This window comes from Thermobia domestica, chromosome 2, assembly GCF_964235325.1.
Source record: "Thermobia domestica chromosome 2, izTheDome1.hap1.1, whole genome shotgun sequence".
In the NCBI taxonomy this organism is placed as follows: Eukaryota; Metazoa; Arthropoda; class Insecta; order Zygentoma; family Lepismatidae; genus Thermobia; species Thermobia domestica.
Genome location: NC_137455.1, coordinates 292,520,422 through 292,544,019, shown reverse-complemented (window position 1 = coordinate 292,544,019; position 23,598 = coordinate 292,520,422). Strand labels below are relative to the sequence as shown.

Here is a 23,598-nt window from a genome sequence, read left to right as displayed (position 1 = left end):
TGGACACCTGAATCCACTTTCGAAGATTAATCTGTACGTATAATCGATGTTATTGGTACTTCAGTATTGTAAAAGAAAAGATACCGGCAATCGAGAACGATTTTTAAAATAAAGCACAGTAGTTCTGAACATTTTAAGCGTCTCGGGTATCTGAGATTTTGGCACTACAGAAAGGCACACTACTTTATATCAGAAGAGGAATATTATTTGACGTTAAGTGATTTTGACACTATAGAATGAGAGAGCACTTTATACTATAGGGTGATTATAGAAAGACAGAGTACTCCATATTATAGGAGAAATATTTGACGTTAAGTGATTTTGACACTATCGGATGCCAGAATATTTTATATTATAATATGAATATTATTTGACGTTAAGTGATTTTGACATTATAGAAAAGCAGGGTATTTTACATTATAGGAAGAGGAATATTATTTGATGTTATAAGCGGTTTTGATACTATACAATGACAGAGCACATTATATCATAGAAGGAATATTATTTGACGTCCATTGATTTTGACACTGAGAAAGGCAGGGTGCTTCACAGTATAAAAGGAATATTATTTGACGTTAAGTGATTCTGACACTATAGAATGGCAGAGTATTTTATATTAGGTGCTTGAATTAATTCTCGCTGTTGATGAACATAGGGCAGTAGTTGTGTTATTGCAGCACAGCGGACTGTGACAGAATATATATTTGGAAGTGCTATCCTTGGGCTATCAGAGCACTATTTGACCTTCGAGTGAAGTGAAAAGAACATTTGTTTTCAGTGTCTTGAACATGGCGGGCTTTGTGCCTGAAAAACAACATTTGCGGGAAGCGCTACTCTTCTGGGAGGCGTATGGAGAGCATGTTCTATCGGAAACAACGTGTAGAGAGGTTTCGACGATTCAAAAACAATGATTTTGACTTTAGTGACAAAGTGCGTCCTGGTCAGCCGAAAAAGTTTGAAGATGGAGACTTAGAGGCACTAGTGAAAAAAAAATCATCTCAGACGCTTAAACAGTTGTCTCAAACTCTAAATGTTGATAATTAACTGTTAGTAAGCAGTAACAGTTAGTAAGTAACTGTTAGTTAGAGCAATCGTAATGATCCAGAAAGTGGGAAACTGGGTGCCACATTAATTGACGGAAAGACATATTGCGAAACGTTTAACCGTTTGTGAAGTGCTGCTTCAAAGACATAAACGGAAGTCGTTTATGCCTCGCATTGTAACCTACGATGAAAAATGGATTTGTTACGACAATCCCAAACGCAGAAAATCATGGGTGAAGCCCGGAGAACCATCAACATCAACGCCCAAACCGGACATTCATGGAATGAAAATCATGCCGTGCTTTTGGTGGGATCAAATCGGTGCTGTTTATTACGAGCTGCTTCCACCGGGTCAAATGATGAATGCTGATCGTTACCGAATACAATTACTGCATCTGAATCAAGCACTTCAAGAAAAACGACCGGAGTATGACCAGAGACACGACAAAGGGATTCTGCTCCATTACAATGCCAGACTATGTGTTGCAAATGTAGTGAAAGAAACTTTAGAGGGATTGCAATGGGATGTTTTACACCACCCGCTATATTCACCAGACGTCGCCCCTTCCGACTACCATTTGTTTCGATCCATGCAGCATGACCTTTCTGATCAACATTTTAGAACTGTCTAAGATACTCAAAATTGGCTCGATGGATGGACTGTCTCACAGGAACCCCCAATTTCCTATCGCGGAATTCATTTATTAGCCGAAAAATGGGAATAGCTGTCGAGGGACAGTACTTTCAGTAGAATATATTGTTCTGTTCTTGTGGAATGACAATTTATCATTAGTATAAAAAAACAGCGGGAATTAATTCAATCACCCAATATTATAAATGAAATATTAATTGACGTTCCGTGAATATACGCTTTAGCAAGTCATAATTAAAACGGGTGAAAGTGCGCTTCTACCATTTGCTCGTCCAGCATTTGAATGTCTTCCTATCTGCCTTAAAATTTATCCGATTAACGTAAAAGTTGCCGTGTGAATTTATTCAGTGTTAGGAAATAAACGTATTGTTTGGGGTTGAAATTCGTCAAGTACAGTCTGTCCGTAAAGTTGCGCAACCCAAAGTTTGATTGCGTATATCTTTTGAACCAAGAACGATAAGGACCTGAGATTTGAAACAAATGTAAACGTGTTCTATGTAGATATTTTTGTGAGTATGACCAATGTTGGAATTTGTAACGTTTTTGTGTAGTAACGAAAGAAAGTACCGAAAGTGTCCAATAAATAATATATAAAATAAAGAAAATCAACATTCAGATGCAGAAAACTGACTTCCTGCGGGTGAATCCCTGTGTATATGTGCAGTATGCTGCATCAACATTTATCCATTGGTACGAAAATGTTACAAAGTTGATGTAGCGTTGCCATGTAAAAAAGGTTTTTAATGCAATTCCGTAAAATGGGTTCGCACTAAAGAAAATTACAAAAATAATAATACTAGAAATCAGCAAGTGGAATTCACTTGCATTCATATTTCTAAAAGAAATGTTTGAATTTAACGTCCCATAATTATGCCCGTTAGGCTAAGGGAAACGATGATTAAAGTATGTGAATGATAATGAAAGAATTGGTGGAATGAAAAGTGGGAGGAAACGGAAGTACCACGAGAAAACACATGGACACGACTCATGTTGTCCACCACAAACGTACTTGGACGGGGATCGAACCAGGGACCCCACGCACCAGAGGTAAGCGTTCTACTACTGAGCCACCGTCGTACCCCTATATTTCTAAAAAGAAGAAGAAGAAGAGGAAGAAGAGTGGTAGTCAGATTATTGTGCTGAAGCCCAACCAACATAATGATATATTTATTTTAAGCGATCTTAGAATTACAGTGTGAGAAGGAAAGATTGGAAAGCAAATAAAAGTAAACACTCAAGAATGAGTTAATTGGAGGAAACGGTGGCTCAGTGGTAGAGTGCTTACTCCTGTTGCCTGCGGTCACTGGTTCGATCCCCAGCGAAGTAAGTTTCTGGTGGACAACATCGTGTTCGTGGGTTTTCTCGGGCTGCTCTTGTTTAGTCCCATTTTTATTCCACCAATTCTTCCATCATCATTCATTTGCTTTAATCATTCATCTCCCTTAGCCTAAAAGGCATAATCGTGGGACGTTAAACTGAAAGATTTCAAACAAAGATGAGTTAATTATTTGCTTATAAGGTAATGCAGGTTTCACAGCCATTTGAAGTTGAATATTAGGGGAGAGGTGGGCAATGGTGACCACCTAAGAAAAATGGGTTATTACGTAGTTTCATTTGCAAAATATATTGAAACAAATTTGTAAACACGTACTCCAATCCTTCTACAATAAGTGTGTAAAATAAAAAAAGGCTCATTTTTTCAGTTCGGGAACACGATAAAAAAACTCAAATTGCTACTTTGGTCGCCATTCCCATCACATGTTGGTAATGGCGATCACAGTACAAGTTTAATAAACACACATACTTTCATAGGCAGTTCAAGTTTTTTTCTTTTTCTTTTTTTAACTGCGCCTTCGAAAGACTGAGAAACGTCAACTGAATGTTTTATTGACGTTTTTTCCAAGACACGTCACAGATATATCCACGTGGTGAGTCCACAACAGTACAGTCAACATGCACCCACGAGCCACAAAGGTTACACCCATACCAAAGTTTCAGTGTTTGACTCAAGTAGGTGTATTACCTATCTTAGGTCTAGCCACTTTTATAATTTTTGGCTGGAGAAGTATTCCAAATGTTTGCTTGCAATGGCGATCAGCATGTTGGTAAACCGATCACGTTGATCGGCATTCCCAACATTGCGCCATTTTGAAAATTGAGCTGGTTATACTGTAAAACGTAGTTTATTTGAAATATAATTATGTGTCGTGCATTAGATGTAAACATAACTTTTTATGAATCGTAGTAACTTCAAGATCTTACAACTTAAAATTGTGCGTATCGTGAGTTGAAATATGCAAATCCTTATAAGAAAATCAACAAAAACAAGTTTCAACACGCTGTAAACTTCAGTCTTCTCTGATAACTTCCTCGACAATACACAAGAAACCTTGCTACAAGAGGCAGATGGCAGCACTAGTTTGATTTCTCCTTGGGTCACGCAAGAGGGCAAAGTGGGCTGATCGCCATTCCCTTCCTCTCCCCTAATAAGCTGGTATTTAGAACCATATTACAAGAACTACTAACATGCTTCTCTCATTAGGAATCTCTCTTCGACAAAGTAATGCCACTTGTGGAAAGATTCAAGAGAGAGAAATTGATCTTCCTTCTGCACAACAAGCCATTTCAAACTTTGAAAGGAATATTAATTATAAGAGATCTAATTGATGGTAACGGGAGCCAGGATGTAGAATCTATAAAGAGAGAATGAAAATAAAAGACGAAAAATGAAAAATGACATCACAGAATGGAATAGAGAAGCAAGAGAAGTATGTGATGTAATTTACGAAGCTAAAGCCCGGTTTAAATGCACAGAACAACAAATGGCAGCAATGTTGTTTCCTTCAGCTTGCATGTTCCCCCTTATGCTAAAAGTTTACCTAGAGAAACCGTAATAAACTGAGTTCAATTTAGCACTTTTTCAAACTTTTATATATTTTTATATGTCTTTTTATGTTGTCGTTACAGTTATCTGGGATATTTAGTAAATTCAGTTTCTACTTTTAGTCTTCGATTTTTTTTTCTTACTGCAACACCCGGCATTACAATTCACTAGCCGCCACTGTATCATGTTTCAAGTTTGTAATAACAAAAATATTTCCAGCATAGCTTGAATTATAATTAGAGAGAGGTATTATAATTAGAATTATTAAGAAAAAATAAAATGAAAATTTCAAAATGTGAAAAAAATATTGTTTCAATAATATCCATTTTAAATATAAACTTTGTATGTATGCATATATATATATGACCTTAAATTTATATCACGGCTTCAAACGAAGGCAAGAGAAAAGATCGGCGAACACCTAAATGAAATATTTAATTGTAAGGTGGAAGTCTGTTTGATGTGATTTCGCGATGAAGGAGCATGACAAACTCTTCCACTTTGAGCTCTGATGAAAACCTTTTATGAAATTAATATTTCAAAGATCCTTAGAAGCGTTAACGTATACTTAATAGCTTATAGACAAGGCTGAATATTGTACACGCGCCAGAGAAAGAAAGAAAGAAAAAAAGAAACAAACTTCTCCTGATTTTGTCATATCAAGAAGTTCTTCATGAATTCATGATATATAAAGCACGTTTTGTGTGGTGTGTGTGTTTGTATTAATAGAATGTAATTCGCTGAAGTTTACTGAGAAGTGTACTTAAATTGGTGTACTCCTTGTAAACATATTGAAAGATGTAAAATTAGAAGCACACTTTTGTTCGTGAACGCACATAAAAGAATGGTTCCCAACTTGTTTATCTGTTGCCTCCCTTCGTAAACCCTGCATACTTCACTCCCCCTCCATCTCATGACTAAGACAAAATAAAATATCAAACGTATAGCGTCTGTGAAGTTTGCTAAATTGTAAATTGTCATTACACGTGATCAGTGGCGACGATTGGACGTTAAAAGTGAGGGGCAAGACATGATCTAAATATATGTATATCAATGTTAGTTTTCCTGGTTGTTTCTAACACTTTGTTTGACAAAAGGTTGTATAACTAATAGGGTACTATTTTTTCCAGTTAAAATACCGCATATTGTATTTCATATTTTATTAAGTGAATTGACAAGAGGAACGCGAGTAGGTGCTAGCCTTTTGTACTCTTAAACAACGAAAGTGTAACAAGAGATGTGATTCCTTGCTCATGAACATCTTAGAATTCTGTCTGAAAAATTGTGCGATCAGATTGTTTAATAACAAATTTGCTAAATAAATAAAATAGGAAGGATAATATTAATCATAGTAAGAATAATGAGGCTTGTTTTCTAGAAGTTACATTGAAACTGAGGATTAACAAACAACTTATATTTTTAATTTCACACATGCCATTAAATGTATGTTATTACTGTTAGAAAATGAAAGACAGTAAATCCTCCAAGCATATGCCACGACATTTTAAAGAAATTTGCATTTACAATATTAATACCTTTGAACTGTAATTAAAACGCAATTCCTATAGCTTTCTTAACTCCACGAGAAGACAAATAACCAATACGTACTCACGCAAGTCACGAAGTCTCATTCTATAGAGTGAACATAAGAGAATATCGGGTTTTTAGAACTGTAATATTTCTGAGCTTTGACTTACAACGGATCAACACAAAGTAGCACTTACAGTTTTTCCTCCATAAATGTTGAATGTGAATACCTTCCATCGCGCGACACTATCCAACCGATAGGCAACCTCTTTCCATACCTTAATAAGCATAGAGTAATGGAAACGACAGCTGCTCCAATCCTACGTCACAAATCAGCTGAACAGATCGCAAAGGCACATACATATAATACTTTATAAAGTCCCGAAGAAAAAAGGGGTCAGATCTAGTGACCTTGGAGACCACGCCAGACAACTCCTGTCATTCGGTCCATGCCGACCAGTTCAATTGTTAGGGATGACTTTGGTAAATAAGTTCGATTGTAAGCCAATTGGGCCATTCCATATGAAATCAACAAATCAAGGTGGTTCATGTGTTTTAGATTTTCTTCAAATTTTATACAAATGTTGTGGTATCCAAACATAGCACACCTGTCAAATTTCACAGCTCTAGCTCAAAGGGGACTGCTGTAGGAGCCATTCAAAGTTTAGAGTTTTGTGCAAAAAGCACCTAAGTCCGCCTTCCACTTAAAGTACTGAAACCGCTAGATCTCTGGATATATTGAAGCTATTTGAAAATGGTGTTCACTAAAACAATCTTAGAATTTGTAGCATTTAAAACGTTGTAGTAATGAACTTCCCAAGTGGGGTTAAGCATATGAATTTCACCATCAAAGAGAAAAAAAGAAGAAAAATAATGTCAAAAATTGGTAACTGTTTCTGGAAAAGACCCATCTAACATCAACCTCAAATTTTCAACTCTGGTGTTTCTCTTAACCTCAACCTCAACCTCAACCCAATAACTCTGGTGTTTCTCTTTACCATATAAAAAATCGGAGGGTGCTTTTGGTATGTTCAAGAAAAACAAATTATGACACAATGTAAGTTGAGGGTGGATTTAGGCACTTTTTGCACAAAACCCCTAAATTTCCAATGACTGTTTCCAATTTTCCGTATTGAAAATGTTTATAATTGTCAAGACTTAGATGATTGAATAATTGAATTGTGTCAGAACTCTGAAACTTCAAGTACCATTGCTGAAAGGACTCACATTCTGTCATTAGTTCCAAAATCATGAACGACTATGAGAACTATTAAAACATTTCAAACAACCGAGTATATCGTTCGAGCATTAAAAGAACTGGCTCATTCGAAAGATATAAGTACAGACAATTAATTCAAACTGATAGAACCCAAATGGAGACAATGATTTAAGATACAGACAACTTCATTGAGATTTTAGTAGGAATAAAATGACAAATTAATGCAGCATCACTTCATAGCCAAATCCCAGAGCAGCTACTTCAAATACACACAATAGAGACTTTGAATGACATATCATGCTTAATTATAAATGATTTTGCTGAAAACTACTCCTGTATGATTCAAGATGAAGTTTAAGAGTAGCACTAGACCAACATTTTACTCAACTGTGCAACATTCTAATCTTTTTAAATGCAACACCCTAAGATATCCTGTAACCCCTTCTGTCATCAAATGTTTCATTATGTTGTGTCAGTGATATGTTAAAGCATGATACAGTTACATTTTATGCTTTTCAAGTTATTCTTTTGAAGTGTTTTTCCTGAAATTAAACACGTTACCTACTTTGGAGATGGGTCAGCAGCCCAATATAAAGACTATATAAAAAAAAAACTGCCTACATGAGTGATTTTGAACTCACTTGTGAGTGGAACTATTTTGCCACAAGTCACGGCAAAAGTGTTTGCGATGACATAGTTAAGACGCTGAAATGTCTAGCGAGACATGCTAGTTTACAGAGGCCACTGGATGACCGGATTGTTACTGTTGCCGATTTCTTCGAATTTTCTCAAACTACAACCAATGTCAAACTATAACCAAACGGTTTTTTTTATGCTGGAATATGTTGGAAACCTTTGTCCAATGCTTCAAAAGAGACTGGAAAAGCCATAACGCTGCAAGAGACGCATTTAATTAATCATTATGAACACATTAGCCTGTTGAAACTTGAAGTCAGTCGTGTATCTTCTTCAAAGACAACATTCACTCTAAATACTTGAGCAGAATCGAAAGATATTAATCTTTCATGTGAGCAATTTATTGCTTGCATTTCTGAAGAGAAATGGTGGATTGAAAAATAGTTGAGAATTCACAGTAACATCGTGACTAATGTGAATTTCCTTCATCTCCATGCACCCATGAAAATGTTTTTCTGGCCAAAAACACCTGACATGCTGGATTCCATACTAAAACTGCATCATTAATATTGGAGTACCCAGTATTTTAACTGGTACTGGCAGAAATTAAAGCATTTCTGAAGAAGAAATTCAAGCTAATGAAAGGACCTCTAAAATTGGTGATAAGAGATCTTAGGCTTAAAATTTCAAATTGCTTACAACCAATCAAACATGTAAATGTTGTGTTCATTAATATACTGATAGTTCACTATTGTTCAGTATTTCTTTTATTAAATCAAACAGCACTAAACAGGCTGCGTAATAGGCACATATTGTTTTAAAATAACTTTATAAATTACATTTAAGGAAGAGTTTCTACTTGTTTTATTATTATTATTATTATTATTATTATTATTATTATTATTATTATTATTATTATTATTATTATTATTATTATTATTATTATTATTATTATTTCATAAGAATACTCAAACATTGTAGAGGAACATACTTAGCCATGCAAGTATATGAGATTTGAATTATGTTTTTTTCCTTCAACATATCAAAAAAAACTAACTTTTTATATGATAAACAGGAATACCAGAACTACTTATTCTGAAAATTTGAGGTTGATGTTAGGTGGGCCTTTTTCAGAAATAACTGAAAATTTTTGACATTATTTTTTCTTCTTTTTTCTCTTTGATGGTGAAATTCATATGCTTAGTGATACTGACACTCAATCCAGCATTTCAGGGCACTTCATCACTCTTGTATAATCCTGTGACTAAATTAAAGGTGTTTGCAGGAATACTATATCCTTTTCTAGAACCGGGTTTGGCTAAAATATAATGCTCCTTTCTGATTTTCTAGGCTTTACGAACGAGATACTCAGTTTTTGAAATATTTCAATAGTTTTCATAGTCGTCTATGATTTTGGAACTAATGACAGAATCTGAGTCCCTTCAGCAATGCTGCTTGAAGTTTCAGAGTTCTGGCACAATTCATTTATTCAGTTACCTCAGTCTTGACAATTATATTATACACATTTTCAACACGGAAAATTGGAAACAGTCATTGGAAATTTGGGGGTTTTGTGCAAAAAAGTGCCTTAATCCGCCCTCAACTTACATTGTCATAATTTGTTTTTCTTGAACATACCAAAAAACACCTTCCTATTTTTTTATATGTTAAAGAGAAACACCAGAGTTACTTATTTTGAAAATTTGAGGTTGATGTTAGGTGGGCCTTTTTCAGAAATAGTTGCCAAATTTTCACATTATTTTTTCTTCTGTTTTCTCTTTGATGGTGAAATTCATATGCTTAACACCATTTGAGAAGTTCATTACTACAATATTTTAATTGCTACAAATTCTAAGATTGTTTTAGTGAAAACCATTTTTAAATAGCTTCAATATCTCCAGAGATCTAGCGGTTTCAATACTTTTAAGTGGAAGGCGAACTTAGGTGGTTTTTGCACAAAACCCCAAATTTCGTATGGCTCCTACAGCAGTTCCCTTTGAGGTAGAGTTGTAATATTTAACAGGTGTGTCATGATTCAGTCATGAACACACGCACAAAATTTGAATAACATTTAAAACATATGAGCCACATTTTAGTTTCAAGTTTTCAGCTTTTAGTTTCAAATTTGGTGATTTCATATGGAATGACCCAATATATACCTATTTTATTTAATGCTCCCCATTGCCCTCATTGCTTAAGATTGAAATCGGACAAGGAAATGGGGGTAACAGGAAATAAATTCAACCGAAACTTGAATGTTTCCATTAATACCATTGAACAACCAAACAAATCTCAACGAAAACTTTCGTAGAAATTACACGATTTTGATATAATGTGAGTCATTTTCATGAGGTTGAAATCAGATAACATGAATTCCATGGAAATAATCAATATTATACCAAAATCATATTTTCGACGAAAGTTTTCGTTAAGATAGTATTCCTTAAGAATTAAAAATTACTCTTATTGCTTCGACTCTTAACTTAGTCCGAAGTAAGGGTGTTTTAACAACTTTACAAGAAATTATCGAATTTTCACAAACATCGCATGAGCGTTCTTTACGGCTTTCCAATGGGGTCTGTTGCTTCGAGTTGAACTCCCGGCAAAAGAATTCACCCCCACATTTACAAAAGTGTTTACGGTTAACACTCAGATTTAAAAGTCCGATTTTTCATGAAATATGCATGCATATCCTTTCTCAAGATTAAGAATTATTCGTAATGGTATTGAAATCGCCAACGGTAAAGTGATGAAATTTTCAGAATTAAAAGCAAAAAAAAGACAATTTCGCCTACTTCTATAGTTCATACACAACCAGATTTTTAAGTGGGTGTAATTTAAACCACGAGATACATAAAATCAGAACCCACCCATTATTGCACCTTGAAAATATACTAGAATTAGGCCTATGTTTAGGTACTTTAAGTCCCTCAGCCCAAGAAAACTTTCTGCCCACCCTCCCTTATTTGCTCGCGTTCAGTGTTGTCATTAGCTTCAGTTTCTTCTACTGCAATTAGCGCCGTAACAAGTAAACAAGTAACAGTGTTATGTGTACAGACACCACGTGAAGGAGTTTTGTTAGAGTGCACAAAATAACTGAATAGTATGCAACCATTCATACTTTGGGTACCGTACACTTGGGTTTCATATAAAGGAGCAATTCATCTATAATAGCTCCTACGCAAACACTTGAGGTAATCTCCATCAACAAATCAGATTCCTCACTTTTGACATTCTATATCATGGTTAAAATTGATGGTGATCCACAAAAGGTGGTTCTTGAGATTTGTGTGTGTGTGTGTGTGTGTGTGTGTGTGTTCCGGACAGACAGATAAACAAACAGACAGGGTAAGTGTACAAAAATGTTTTGGTAAACCAAACTCGTTAACTAGTTCGCGCTGTGATCTTTTTTTTTTTTTTTTTTTTTTGGATATCTTCCTCAAATTTAGGTGCCGTGGTTTTTGCTCATTGTTGTGATTCCTTGTTCGTTAACTTTGTAGCTTTCCCTCGAAAGGAGAATGTAGTCGTGGTTTTTGTCCTAAAATATCTTGTCATGTTCGAAAGCACACAATCAATCACAGGAGAATGAGTAATTAACGAACCCGGAGGTTCAATGCCGCGTTCACAAAAGCTCCGTTGACTTCTGTGTTTAGCCAAATGGATCCAGTTCCTACTTTGTACTCCTATTTCTACGACACCCATCTTAATATTATCCTCCCATCTCTGTCTAGGTCTTCCTAATGGACGTTTTCCAATTGAATTTCCAGTGAAAGCGTCCCTACTTTCTTCTGTTCTGACTACATGACCTGACCATCTGAGCCTCCTAGACTTGATGATCCTAACAATGTTTGATAAGCGGTAAAATTATGCAATTCCTCTTATGAAGTTTCTGCCATTCCCCTTTCCCGTTCTTCTTGGGTCCAAATATTTGTCTCAGACTTTTATTATCAAATATTTTCAGTTTGTGTTCTTCCCTAAGAGTAAGTGACTATGTTTCGCAACCATACAGCGCACAGGCATGATTATCTTTTTATATATTTTAAGCTTCAAATTCCTTGACAGAATTCATGACAACAAAACATTTTGAACTGAATAATAACACGAATTCCATGCTTTCAATCGGCAGTTAATTTCTTCGTGGAGAATGATGTTACATTTACTAATAGATCTTTCAATTAAATCTTGCACTATTACTAGGGGTCCAGAGTTACGGTTTGAAGTTAAAACCCTTAATTGGTGACGTGAGGTCCCACGGACACCGAACACCTTTTTTTCTTCTCCCTCTAGCAGACGATTGACCTTAAATACGTGCGAGTCCCAGTACCTTTCTCGCTCGCAATTGGCTATAAGTAGCTGTAGAGTTCGGATGTCTAAGCGTCACTGTTATGTTTCCTTGCAGTTAGTCGAGTCCCAGGGACCACACGTCACTAATTGTGTTGTTCCAGGGCAGTATTCATGAGTTGAGTTGATTTTGAGTTTTAACGTCCCTTTCAGCAGCGATGCTATATGAGACGGGACCTACTGATCAACGTGGAATCCGAACCATATGAACTCCCGGCGGGAATCGAACCCGGGTTTCCCACGCCAAAGGCGCGTACGCTAATCGCTTAGCCATGAAGGATCTTGCCAGTGTTCATATTTTATGCATTTTGAAAACTTTATAATCACTTTTTCTCGTTCAATATATTTGACAAACCTGGAATATCTAGTGTGAATGTGTATAAGGCTGAATTTACGGGAAAAAAGTTAATTACATGTTACATATTTCATGTGAGAAAGTGACAGTGATGCAGTGAGAAGTAAAGTAGAACAGACCTTTGCAAAATTTGCGAAACTAATATATACTTCAAAAATTTCACAAATTTGTAAATGTCTTCCCTTCCATTGACAATAATTTTGAGGAGTTCGTTTATTATAATTTGCATATCAATGTCAGTGTAGCCATATATGAAGCTACCTGTATTCACATTAGAAAACTTATACCAGACTGGTTTGAGCATGTTATATCCATGCACATTGCTATATTTCTTTATTATATTTATGGTGCATTATGTCCTATAGCTACAATGTATATTTAAAGCAAATTTGTCTTTCAAAAGTAATTGTGCTCCTTTTAAAGTTAATAATTAATAAGGGGTCCCAGGGACCTCACGTCACTAACTATGCACTAAAAATTCACTGCAGCAGTTGAGGGTTAAACTACTGCATTGAAACAATTTGTTACTTTGGAACCAGCAAAACTACGCATATAATTCCAGCAATCTTCCTCACAGCATTTAAGAATTGCAACTAAGTTGGATACGCAGATATCGGGACAATTTATAGAAAAGTGAAAGGGCAATTACTACGATAGGGTAAGTGGTAAAGGACACATCTGAAAGATATAAATAAATACTTGGTTGTGATTGCCCAAAACTGGAAAATATGAGCAAACTCTTATCTCTGATTGGTGTAATGCCTGTCCACGGTAATTAAAGGGAACTTCTAGAAACTTTTTTCCTTTTTAATTTTTTTAAAACAGATTTCCAATTACTAATTAGCAGTAGTTACTCAAAGTTCAAATATAACACTCTTCCTTCTTTGCTATTCAGACAATCGTAGTTAAGGATTAAGGAATTTTCAACCAAGCAATTTGCCAGCGTCTGAATTTGACACAAAATCATTCATTTTGATTGATTGCAAAAGTTGTGCATTGCTACGAGCAATTTTTAAAAATGTTATATATAAATGCACTTTTTTATTATTATGGTGTTCGTTTTATTTCAGTGAAAAGTGAAGAAAAGGAAATTTCATAAACTTTTTTGAATAAGTTATTTTTAACTTTTATATTATTATTATTATTATTATTATTATTATTATTATTATTATTATTATTATTATTATTATTATTATTATTATTATTATTTTGCTACTCAGATAGAACAATGGACTTCTACAACCTCAAACTCGAACTTATTACTTTCGGGGAATAGCCACGAATAGAAATCATCACGGGAAAAGCCACGATGGGCGAAAGCCTCCCAACGTTAATTTCTCTCTCATGGAGCTCTCTTTTCTGTTTCAATCTGGAGTTTTTAATATGCAGCACCAGACCCCTGTAGCCCGTGCGTAAATAGTGGCCTAACCACAACTACATTCCTAATGAAAAATTGAGCTGCGTTTAATTTCGGTATAAATGTAGGAAACTATTTTACGTTTCGAAATGAGTCATACAAAAAACATACACAACTGTGCCATATTCTGAAATATTTTGAAGAAATATAATGTTTTAACTGACGTATAGATGAAAGAGATAAAATTGCTATTGTAAATGATACAACAAAACACACAAACGCACACAATTCATTTTCTGACTTCATGCACACCTTAGTTCGTCGGATTAGACACATGACAAGACTAGACGAGACAAAACTCAGACACAGATAACCTTAGTTCCTCTTGTCTTGTGCTTATCTCTGTTAGTCTGCGTAAAAAACAAAGAACTTATATGCACGTGAACATTTTCTAAGATATAAAGATACTAGAAAATGCTAATGATGAGGAAAATGCATTAAGAGACGCGTTTTGCTATTTTTTTCTTAGTGCGCAACACCTTAAACACTTGACTTGAATTGCTATTGATTGACTAATCAATTTGTGTACATTTCCGTTTCGACTAATTATTGCTCTCATCCACATAACTGTTTCATTGGCTTAGGGGAAAGAGGAGTAGCCCCGGTCAGTTTGATATAACGTGCTTGGAGCCCTGGTTCGATCCCAGCTCGCGCCGTGTGGATTTTGTGGTGGACAAACACCGTGCTCGTGGGTTTTCTTGGGGTTCTCCCGTTTCTTCCCACTTTATTCATTCCATCATTTCATTCATTTCTCATAATTACCGTCTCCTTTAGCCTAACCGGCATAACAGCGGGACGTAAAACTCAAAGATTTTATTTCATTTTTGATATAGCGTGAAAAACTTGTAAATAGAAGCAGATGATGACGCTTTACTAGCAGCTGTCAGATAAAGTAATTTTGAGAGCGACGCCATTGTAGGAGTGATAGGTATTTTTTTTTTTTTTTTTTTTGCTGCATTTAATGTAATATTAGACAAAATACTCGACACTGAAAGTATGATTCCATTTGATATTTTTATTAAGTGCTTTTTAGGTAGACACTATGCTTATATAGTTCTAAAGCAATCTATAAAATAAGGCATTCATTTGTTTATATGTTGGTGTTGACCGTGTTACACTCAAAACATGCTTTTTGGGTAGCCCCGGTCAAACGGATGGGGTAATGGCAGCCAGTGACCAGGGCTCCCCGACATTAAAATAAACGATAATAAATAAGTCTTGACTGTCAACCCCCTCCCCAAACAAAGCTCATCAAGTGTAATCTAACTCAGCGGCCAGAGATGATGAAGTTGAACAAGGAACTTCCATTGGATCCAGACGTATATATTCATTTGATGATTTTTGGCCAATACCAATAGATTTACATTTAAAATATATTAAGATGTTGACGAAAGATATATATGTAACTTCAATGAATAAGTGGTTCTTTAAATCTTCTTTACATGAAACTGCGGTATATTATCTGTCCCTGTAGATACCCGACTATTCTAAAGTTAATGAATAAATTTGAAATCTTAATGGTGTTGAAGTTTTTTCTCATATGTAAAGCATGAGGAAATCCCTGACTGCCATTACCCAACCGTGTGGAAAATAACGGTCAATTGAGTATGCTCATATTTTCGCTTTTAGCTTGGCAACGAAATAAGAGATGTATTTTGAAATTGGTCACAATAAACTAGACAGAATTACCTATAGGATCGACTTAACGCGGAAACTTTTCGTCCTTTACGAGTTAGATTACAACGATTTTTGCTTAGGTGACCGCCATTTCCCCATTCTCTCCTAACAATTATTGTTTTTAGCTTAACGTCCCACGTTTATGCACCAATGTTAAGGGAAACGGTGATAATGAAATGGATTATGAAAATGGTGGTATGAAGAAAGTGGGAGAACCCCGAGAAAACCCACACACATGGTGTTAGTCCACCACAAAGTTCACGTATAACAGGCTGGGATCGAACCAGGAACCACTGAGCCGAGTAATAATTAAAAGATTTCTAAAAGTATGTCAGTTGATGCACATCGATTCATCATTCCTTTTTCCACAGCATGGTCTATATTTATGAGAAAAGCAATGTGTTTTCTCCTTTTAATCACAACAAAGTGCACTCTGACTCCAAACTATGTCCATTCCAAAGTTATTGGCACAGTAAATAAAGGAGAGTAATTTCTAGGCCAACTGTAATACTGCACGTACCATGTAAACACAGACGTTCGTAACTCTACCACGTAAATCTGCAGTTCACATGGACCACATATAAAGTGTTTTACGATGTGCGCAACATGTTTTATTAGTTTCTTAATGAAATTGCTACACCTGTTACTTCTGCTTATGGACTCTGTACGAGCTGAACTTCGCGCGGGCTTACGTTAACGATCAATCTGAATGTTTTGGAAACAACAAGAAGGGTCAGCTTTCTTTAACATTATGAAATTCAGTAGGTTATTTTGTACTGAATAAATAAGTAAAAATAATAATTAATATAAACAGAAAAATGTTGTAAAATGCGAAGAAACTGTTTTGTGGATAGCAAAATGAAAAGTTACCAAAAGTGTTTATTTATTTATTTATTTATTTATTTATTTATTTATTTATTTATTCATTGGAATTTAGCGTCCCGTTTCAGTGCCAGGGCTATATAAGACATTGATCTACGGTTCAATGTAGAATCAGAACTACAGTAATGCGTTCAAGTTCTTTCCACTGAGAATTGAATTCCGGATCCAATGCACCAAAGTTGCGCGCACTAGTCGAAATTACGAAAAGTTTTATCAAATGTTTCGACTGGAGTAATGTAATATGCGAAGCAAACACATAGACATTATCAAAGAGTGACAAGAAATATTAGAGGCTTTCGAATTGTGGGTGTGGACAAGAATGTACAAAATTAGCATCAAGGTAATACAAGAAGAGAGAGAAAGTACTTCAAAAAAAATTGTGGAGAAAAGAACAAGAATATAATAAAAAGAAAGTGGCTACGAAAGTTTAAATTTTATTCTGAATGACATTACAGAAGATTTATGGTGGAAGGAAAATAAGAGAAGGGTAGAAAAGTTGAATTAATGAAAAGTGATTTCAGAAGATTTCTCTCCGGGGAATGAAAAGTGAAACTGGGAAAATACCGATAATCGATATTGACCACAGTCGGGGATAGGTCCTCGGGGATAGGAAGAATTTCCCTCCGGGCCATCCGCTGAAATCAAATTACCACTGGTAATGGTCAGTTCTTTCTTGAAGATGAAGAGGTTCGCTCGGTAGTTGCTGTACCGTATTGTATGAAAGATTTTCAATTGCAGGTAAATGATTCCACTGACCACAGAATACTTGATGATGATAAGAAACAACATAAACATGAACGAAATGGTTGTTGTTATTGTTCATTTTCAGTTTACCAATTTTACTTTTTAAGGAGTTTGGTTTACGAAAACTCCTTTATATATTTACTCTGTCCGTGTGTTAGTCCGTCTGGAAGACAAGAAGTTATATATATATATATATATATATATATATATATATATATATATATATATATATATATATATATATATATATATATACTCTGTTAGTGTCCAGAAGACAAAAAATCTCATGAACCACTTGATGCATCAGATCGCAGTTAATGTTGATCGCAGTTAATGTATACCTAGAATCTGTTTCCTGCAATCAATTAAGTGTCCCAAGAATATATTGTTCCTGCTCTCTAATCTCTCTACTGAAACCGGAAGTGGTAGAAATCTACTACTACTTCCGGTTTAAATAATAATTATTATAATTGAGAAAATATCTCGCCACACAAACCAAACTCCTCCATGTGGTTCGGATTTTCAAATTCTTCGGATTTTCAAAAATGACTAAGAAAATGCCATTTAGGCTTAACTATACTGTACGGTATGCTCTTTTATCGATATAGTTCTTATACGGTACATACAGTAACTACAATACCGTACTAAGGTTACATTTAATGTTTCTGAAAAACCTGCTCGTGTACTAAATTACACTGTTCTTGTAACTCACACTTAAAACTTAACTTGCATAGGGCTTAGGGAAAATAAAAATTAAAATATGTAGCTACGACAAACAATTACATATGAATGAGCTTTTGTAAAAATACTGACGACTTCACACAATGCCGACGGATAACCAACCCTATTGTTTGTTTATCGCTAGCGCTAAGACAAAATATAAAAAGGTTCTTGGGATCGCGTTCGGATTTTCAACGTTTCGGATTTTTGACGTTCGGATTATCGACGTCCTACTGTACGACGACGTATAGGCCTAATATTGAAGAGTGCTACATATGTATGAATTATGCGGGAATTTAATTTCATTCCATGCCCCTAAAGCGGGTTGCCGTGATCATTATTGATAGGCTATCTTCAATAAGGTTGGGGAGCACGGTGGTTCAGTGATAGTAAACTAACCTCTGGACCTAGAGGTCGCCGGTTTTATCCCAGGCCATGTGAGTTTGTGGTGAACAACATCGTGTTTTTGGGTTTTCCCATGACTCTCTGTTCCCTCTACATTTTATTCCACCAATTCTTCTATAATTGTTCATTTTCATTTATCATCCATCTCCTTTACCCTGAAGGACACACTTGTATAATGTTAAAAGTAATTTTTCATTTTTTTTTTTTTTAATTCAAATCGCTTCCGACATTTATTCTAATTCAAGAGCTCTTGTGTGGATATATGGTTAGCATGCTCACGTTCAGCGTGCGATACACAAGTTCAATTCCCGGTGGATGTTTATGCGTTTTGAATCCGACGTTAATCTTTATTCTAACGTGTCACAAAGCCTCGATGCTGAAAAGGAACATTAATTAAAATCAGGGATGATAATTCCTACCAATCCAACCAGGTTAACAAACTCTGCTGAAGCACTTCTAGTAAACTCCTGTCTGGATGTCTGCATCTTTACAACTGCTCCGTGTTCTAGGTCAATATTGTATTATATATTAATTAGATTATATAAATATAACATGTACCATTTCTCTATAAACACAAAGGGCCGCGGTGGCTCAGTGGTAGAGCGTTCACCTCTGGTGCATGAGGTCCCTAGTTCGATCTCAACTCGTGCCAAGTGAGCTTTTCGGTGAACAAATACCGTGTGTGTGGGTTTTCTCAAGGTTCTTCCGTTTCGTCCCACTTTCTTCATTCCACCATTTATTTCAATTCTCATCATCACCGTCTCCTTTACCCTAGCCGGCATAATCGTGGGACGAAAACTCAAAGATTTCATTTCATTTCATTTCTATAAACACAGATCACCATTTCAATAAAACTATATTTTATTCATTAAAGACATTTCATATTTTTCTTTTTCTTTTTCTTTTTTTCTTTCTTTTTTTTTAATATACTACATTCCGCCCTAATCTGGTCCGGACTAATCTAGTAATGTACTACTAACAGTGTTGCTTCGTGGTCAGTATTCGAGCTCTCTTGTGCGTGGTTTCAAAACCTTGGATATTAAATAACCGAGTAGTGGTTAGAGTTCTATTTTAAACAGGAGCTTTGTTTCACATAATCTCAGCACTGGAAAGAAACATGAAATTCTAGATAAATAAATCAATCAGTCAATCGTGCTCCCAATAGTTTAGGTTTTAGTGTTATGAACATTTTCCAATACAGGCAGCAGTCTCACACGAGGCTATATGTATAATGACCCACATACTAGTTTTTGGATCAAAACCACTAATAAAAAAAAAAAACCCTGTCTGTATCGACTTATGCTGTAAAATATTGATACAGTAAGATTTTATTTCCTCGGCACAAATAACTTACTAAACTCACCCAGATCTAATAATAATAATAATAATAATAATAATAATAATAATAATAATAATAATAATAATAATAATAATAATAATAATATTCGCAGATTGACTGAGTCTACCTTGAAATTCATTCCTGCATCCAGCCACCAGAATTAGTCCCTGAAAGAGGACAGAATCTTGTAGCGTGAAATAGATATATATCGTGCGGAATTAGTCAAACTGATATCATCTTTAGGAAATTCTTTACAATATTTCAGGGGAAAAAATGTGATTCCAGAACCTGATGTGGCTTACTTTGGTGACTGAAGGTTTTCAACCGATTGTGATTTCTGATGAGGGCACAGTTTACATCAGTACGAGGTACATAAGATCAAATCAAACCAAGTATTAGTTTTTTTTCTTCCATCAGTGTCAATTAGCAGACAGCGATTTGAATGAGTATTCTGGAATTTTAATTAATATTATTTCAAGTTGTTCTCTCTCTCTCTCTCTCTCTCTCTCTCTCTCTCTCTCTCTCTCTAATGTAGGAGAGAAAAAAATGTAGGAGAGAAGAATATTGCTGAACGTAGCTATAAAGTTTTTCGTGTGGGATTTTTCGCTACTCTATAACTTTGAAAGGCTACGCGTAAAGTATAATTTAAATGAAGAGTTTACCTTTACTTATATTGCACAAATTATTCACAACATCAAAGACTCGTTTTGCACAGATTATACAATTCATTTACAACATCAAAGACTCGTTTTGCATACAGCATAGAAAATTTAGGCTCTTTTAATGAGAATCCAGTCACGGTTTGTAATGAACAAACTTAGAATCCCTGCAGCGGTTTCAATGTGAAACATTATTTACGAGTAGATAAAAAGCTACGTTCAATGTTTTTTTTTTCGTCTGGTATCTTCCTTTTTGCAGTGACCAATGTATCCATTTAATTTCCTGTTAAGCAGCATTTATAACCACTAATGGGAATGTGACCATATAAAATAGCATAGAGAAAAAAACTCTCTTGTCTATTCTGTTTACATTTCTTTATATAGATTTTTATTGCCATAATTTAAAAAAAAAATCAGGTTTTAGAAAATACTTATTAAATATTGATTAAATCCGAAGGAAGTTTCTAGAAACAGGAAAAAAAAAAAAACTTTCTTATACAGAAAATTTCGTAAATATCACACTAGGTTCGCCTCTACCATTACAAAACAGCGTGACGTACCTTGGTATTATTCTCGATAAACATCTCTTCGAATGCCCATCTCTTCAATTTACAAGCTAATATTCGTCATCGGATCAACTTGTTATGAAGTTAAAAGACACTAGTTGGGGTCTTAACCCGAACTCATTCTTTATACTGTAATGTCCCACGTGGTATTGTGTATAAACAACTTTTTACGCTAATGTTTACTAACACCACCACATGATTTTGCAAAAATTCCACTATCACCTGTAAACAACAAACTTCTGGCTCCTCCCACGAAGCAAATAATAACGACGGAGCAGCAGCGCCACCACCTTCTGAAAACCTCTATAAATCTGATGGATGACGGCAAACCTATACCAGTTCTCTGGATGGTGCCCCTCCTATTGTTTGCATCAAAACATTAGCACTAACCTAACCCCAAGCCTCTAGTCTGCTACGAAACTCTTAGCTTTTCCTATCTCTTGGCCTAGCCTACTTCGAAGCTTTATAAGAAATTCCAACCACAGCCGCTTAGCCTGCTTCGGGACTCTGTGGCCACCTAACCAGCCCACTGCTTGCATCAAAGCTTTGAGTCCCTAACGCCACTCTGCTTGGCCTACTTCGGGGCTCTGTAAAAATCCTGTCTACAACCTTTGAATCAAAAACTACCTACATCTAACCCTGCAAACTTAAAATATGTATATATCTATTCAGTTCGTTCAATAATGATTGGCACTCTCCCCTATAACTGGTGCCAAGTAGCAGTTTGAAATGTTTGTTGATGTATGCATTAAGATAGACTATACGTAGTACTATCAAACCCCACTAAATGGTTTTGTTTCTTTCCGTAGGTAGCACATTGTAGCAGCAGTTGTTCCAACTTGCCAGGACGCTGGTGGACAGCGAAAAGACAGCATGGAATTAGATACACATGGGCAACGGTTGACAGTGTGGTTTCTCTGGAGGGAAGGAGTGAATACTTCAGACATCCACAACAGATTATTAGCCGTATGTGGGAACACAGCACCAAGTCGCAGATCCGTGTTTCGTTGGGTATCCGAATTCAAAGAAGGCAAAGACAGTGCTGCAAGAAACAAAAGCACTGGGCGTCCTGCAACTGCACGCAGACCAAGCAATGCCGCGCAAGTGAATGATTTGATAATGGAGCACAGGAGAATCTTTGATGAACTAGAGAAAGAAACAGGTCTATCACGGTGTTCCCTCTACAGTATCATTCATGAGGATTTGAAGCTGCACAAGATGTGTGCATAATGGGTGCCTCATGACCTCACCGTTGCACAGAAACAAAAGCGTGTGGAGAATTGTTAGCAGTTGATGCAACATTACAGTGAAAATCCGACCGAGTTTTTTTGAGCGTCTGGCCACCGTTGACGAAACTTAATTCCTATACGAGACTCCAGAAAAGAAACGCCAGTCCATGGAATGGAGGCATACTGGAAGCCCTCGTCCCAAGAAGGCACGGATGGGTCTATTCGTGCGGAAACAAATGGCGACTGTTTTCTGGGATCAGGAAAGGATACTGCTGGTGGAATGGCTCCCTCCCAATACGTCCATCGACAGTGAGAGTTACTGCAGTTCACTGCATAGACTCCGCCGACGCATTCAACAACGCCGATAAGGAAAATGGGGCCGTGGCGTTCTTCTCCAACACGACAATGCACGGCCACATGTCAGTTGCCAGACAATTGCCACAGTGCATGAACTAGTGTTTAGTGTACTGCCGCATCCTCCATATTCGCCGGATATGGCTCCTAGTGACTATGCTTTATTCGACACAATGAAAGAGGACATGAGAGGTAAGCAGTTCAACAAAATGATGAACTCCACGCATTTGTCCGCCAGTGGCAAAGAGATACCCCCAAAGAATGGTTTGCTACACAAATAAGGAAGCTTCCAGAACGGTGGCAAAGGTGCATAGACATTGCCGGGAATACCTCTAAAATAAACTGTAATCGTTTGTTCAATAAATGGTTCCTGTGAAAACAAATTAATTGTAGTGCCAATCATTTCTGAACGCCCCAAGTATATAGTATTTTTATAAAATACTTTTTATAGTAAAATTTTTATAATAAAAGTCAATTCCAAACGCTCTTTTTATTAATGCTCTACCGGCAACCTATATAAAACAAAGTTTTAGAATACATATAAAGTTTTTGTTCGTCCTGTTCTTACGCATGGACATGTCGCCTGGTTTTCATCTCCACAGACGTTTAATGATAAACTACAAATCCTGGAACATCATATTTTACGCATTGCTTATTCTTTACCACCACGGACGCCAACACAAGAGATCTACGGTTGTACATCTATACCAAACACTTTTACCACATTTGTACAGTCTTTGCTCTCGTTACATTCAACGTCGTATAGCAGACGCTCATCCGATTCTCCATGAACTTTTTACACCAGACTCTGGGTCTACAATGTGGCCCCGCGTAGCGTAGTCGCTAACGCTCTCGCCTTCGGTGCGAGAGGTCCCGGGTTCGATTCCCGGTGGGGTCATTCGGTCGAAAAAGTGTAAAACGCTTTTTCAGGCCAGCCACCCTGAATGCG

The 23,598-nt window shown here is 36.1% G+C and overlaps 1 protein-coding gene and 1 non-coding gene across 2 annotated transcripts in view; one reads left to right on the top strand and one right to left on the bottom strand.

The window, feature by feature from the left end:
• LOC145678579 (uridine phosphorylase 1) overlaps positions 1–23,598 on the bottom strand; it is a 233,189-nt gene that overhangs the window by 158,513 nt on the left and 51,078 nt on the right. The window lies entirely within an intron of this gene.
• Positions 23,473–23,547, top strand: TRNAR-UCG (transfer RNA arginine (anticodon UCG)). The gene has a single exon. It is a non-coding gene; the product is annotated as a tRNA-Arg (tRNA).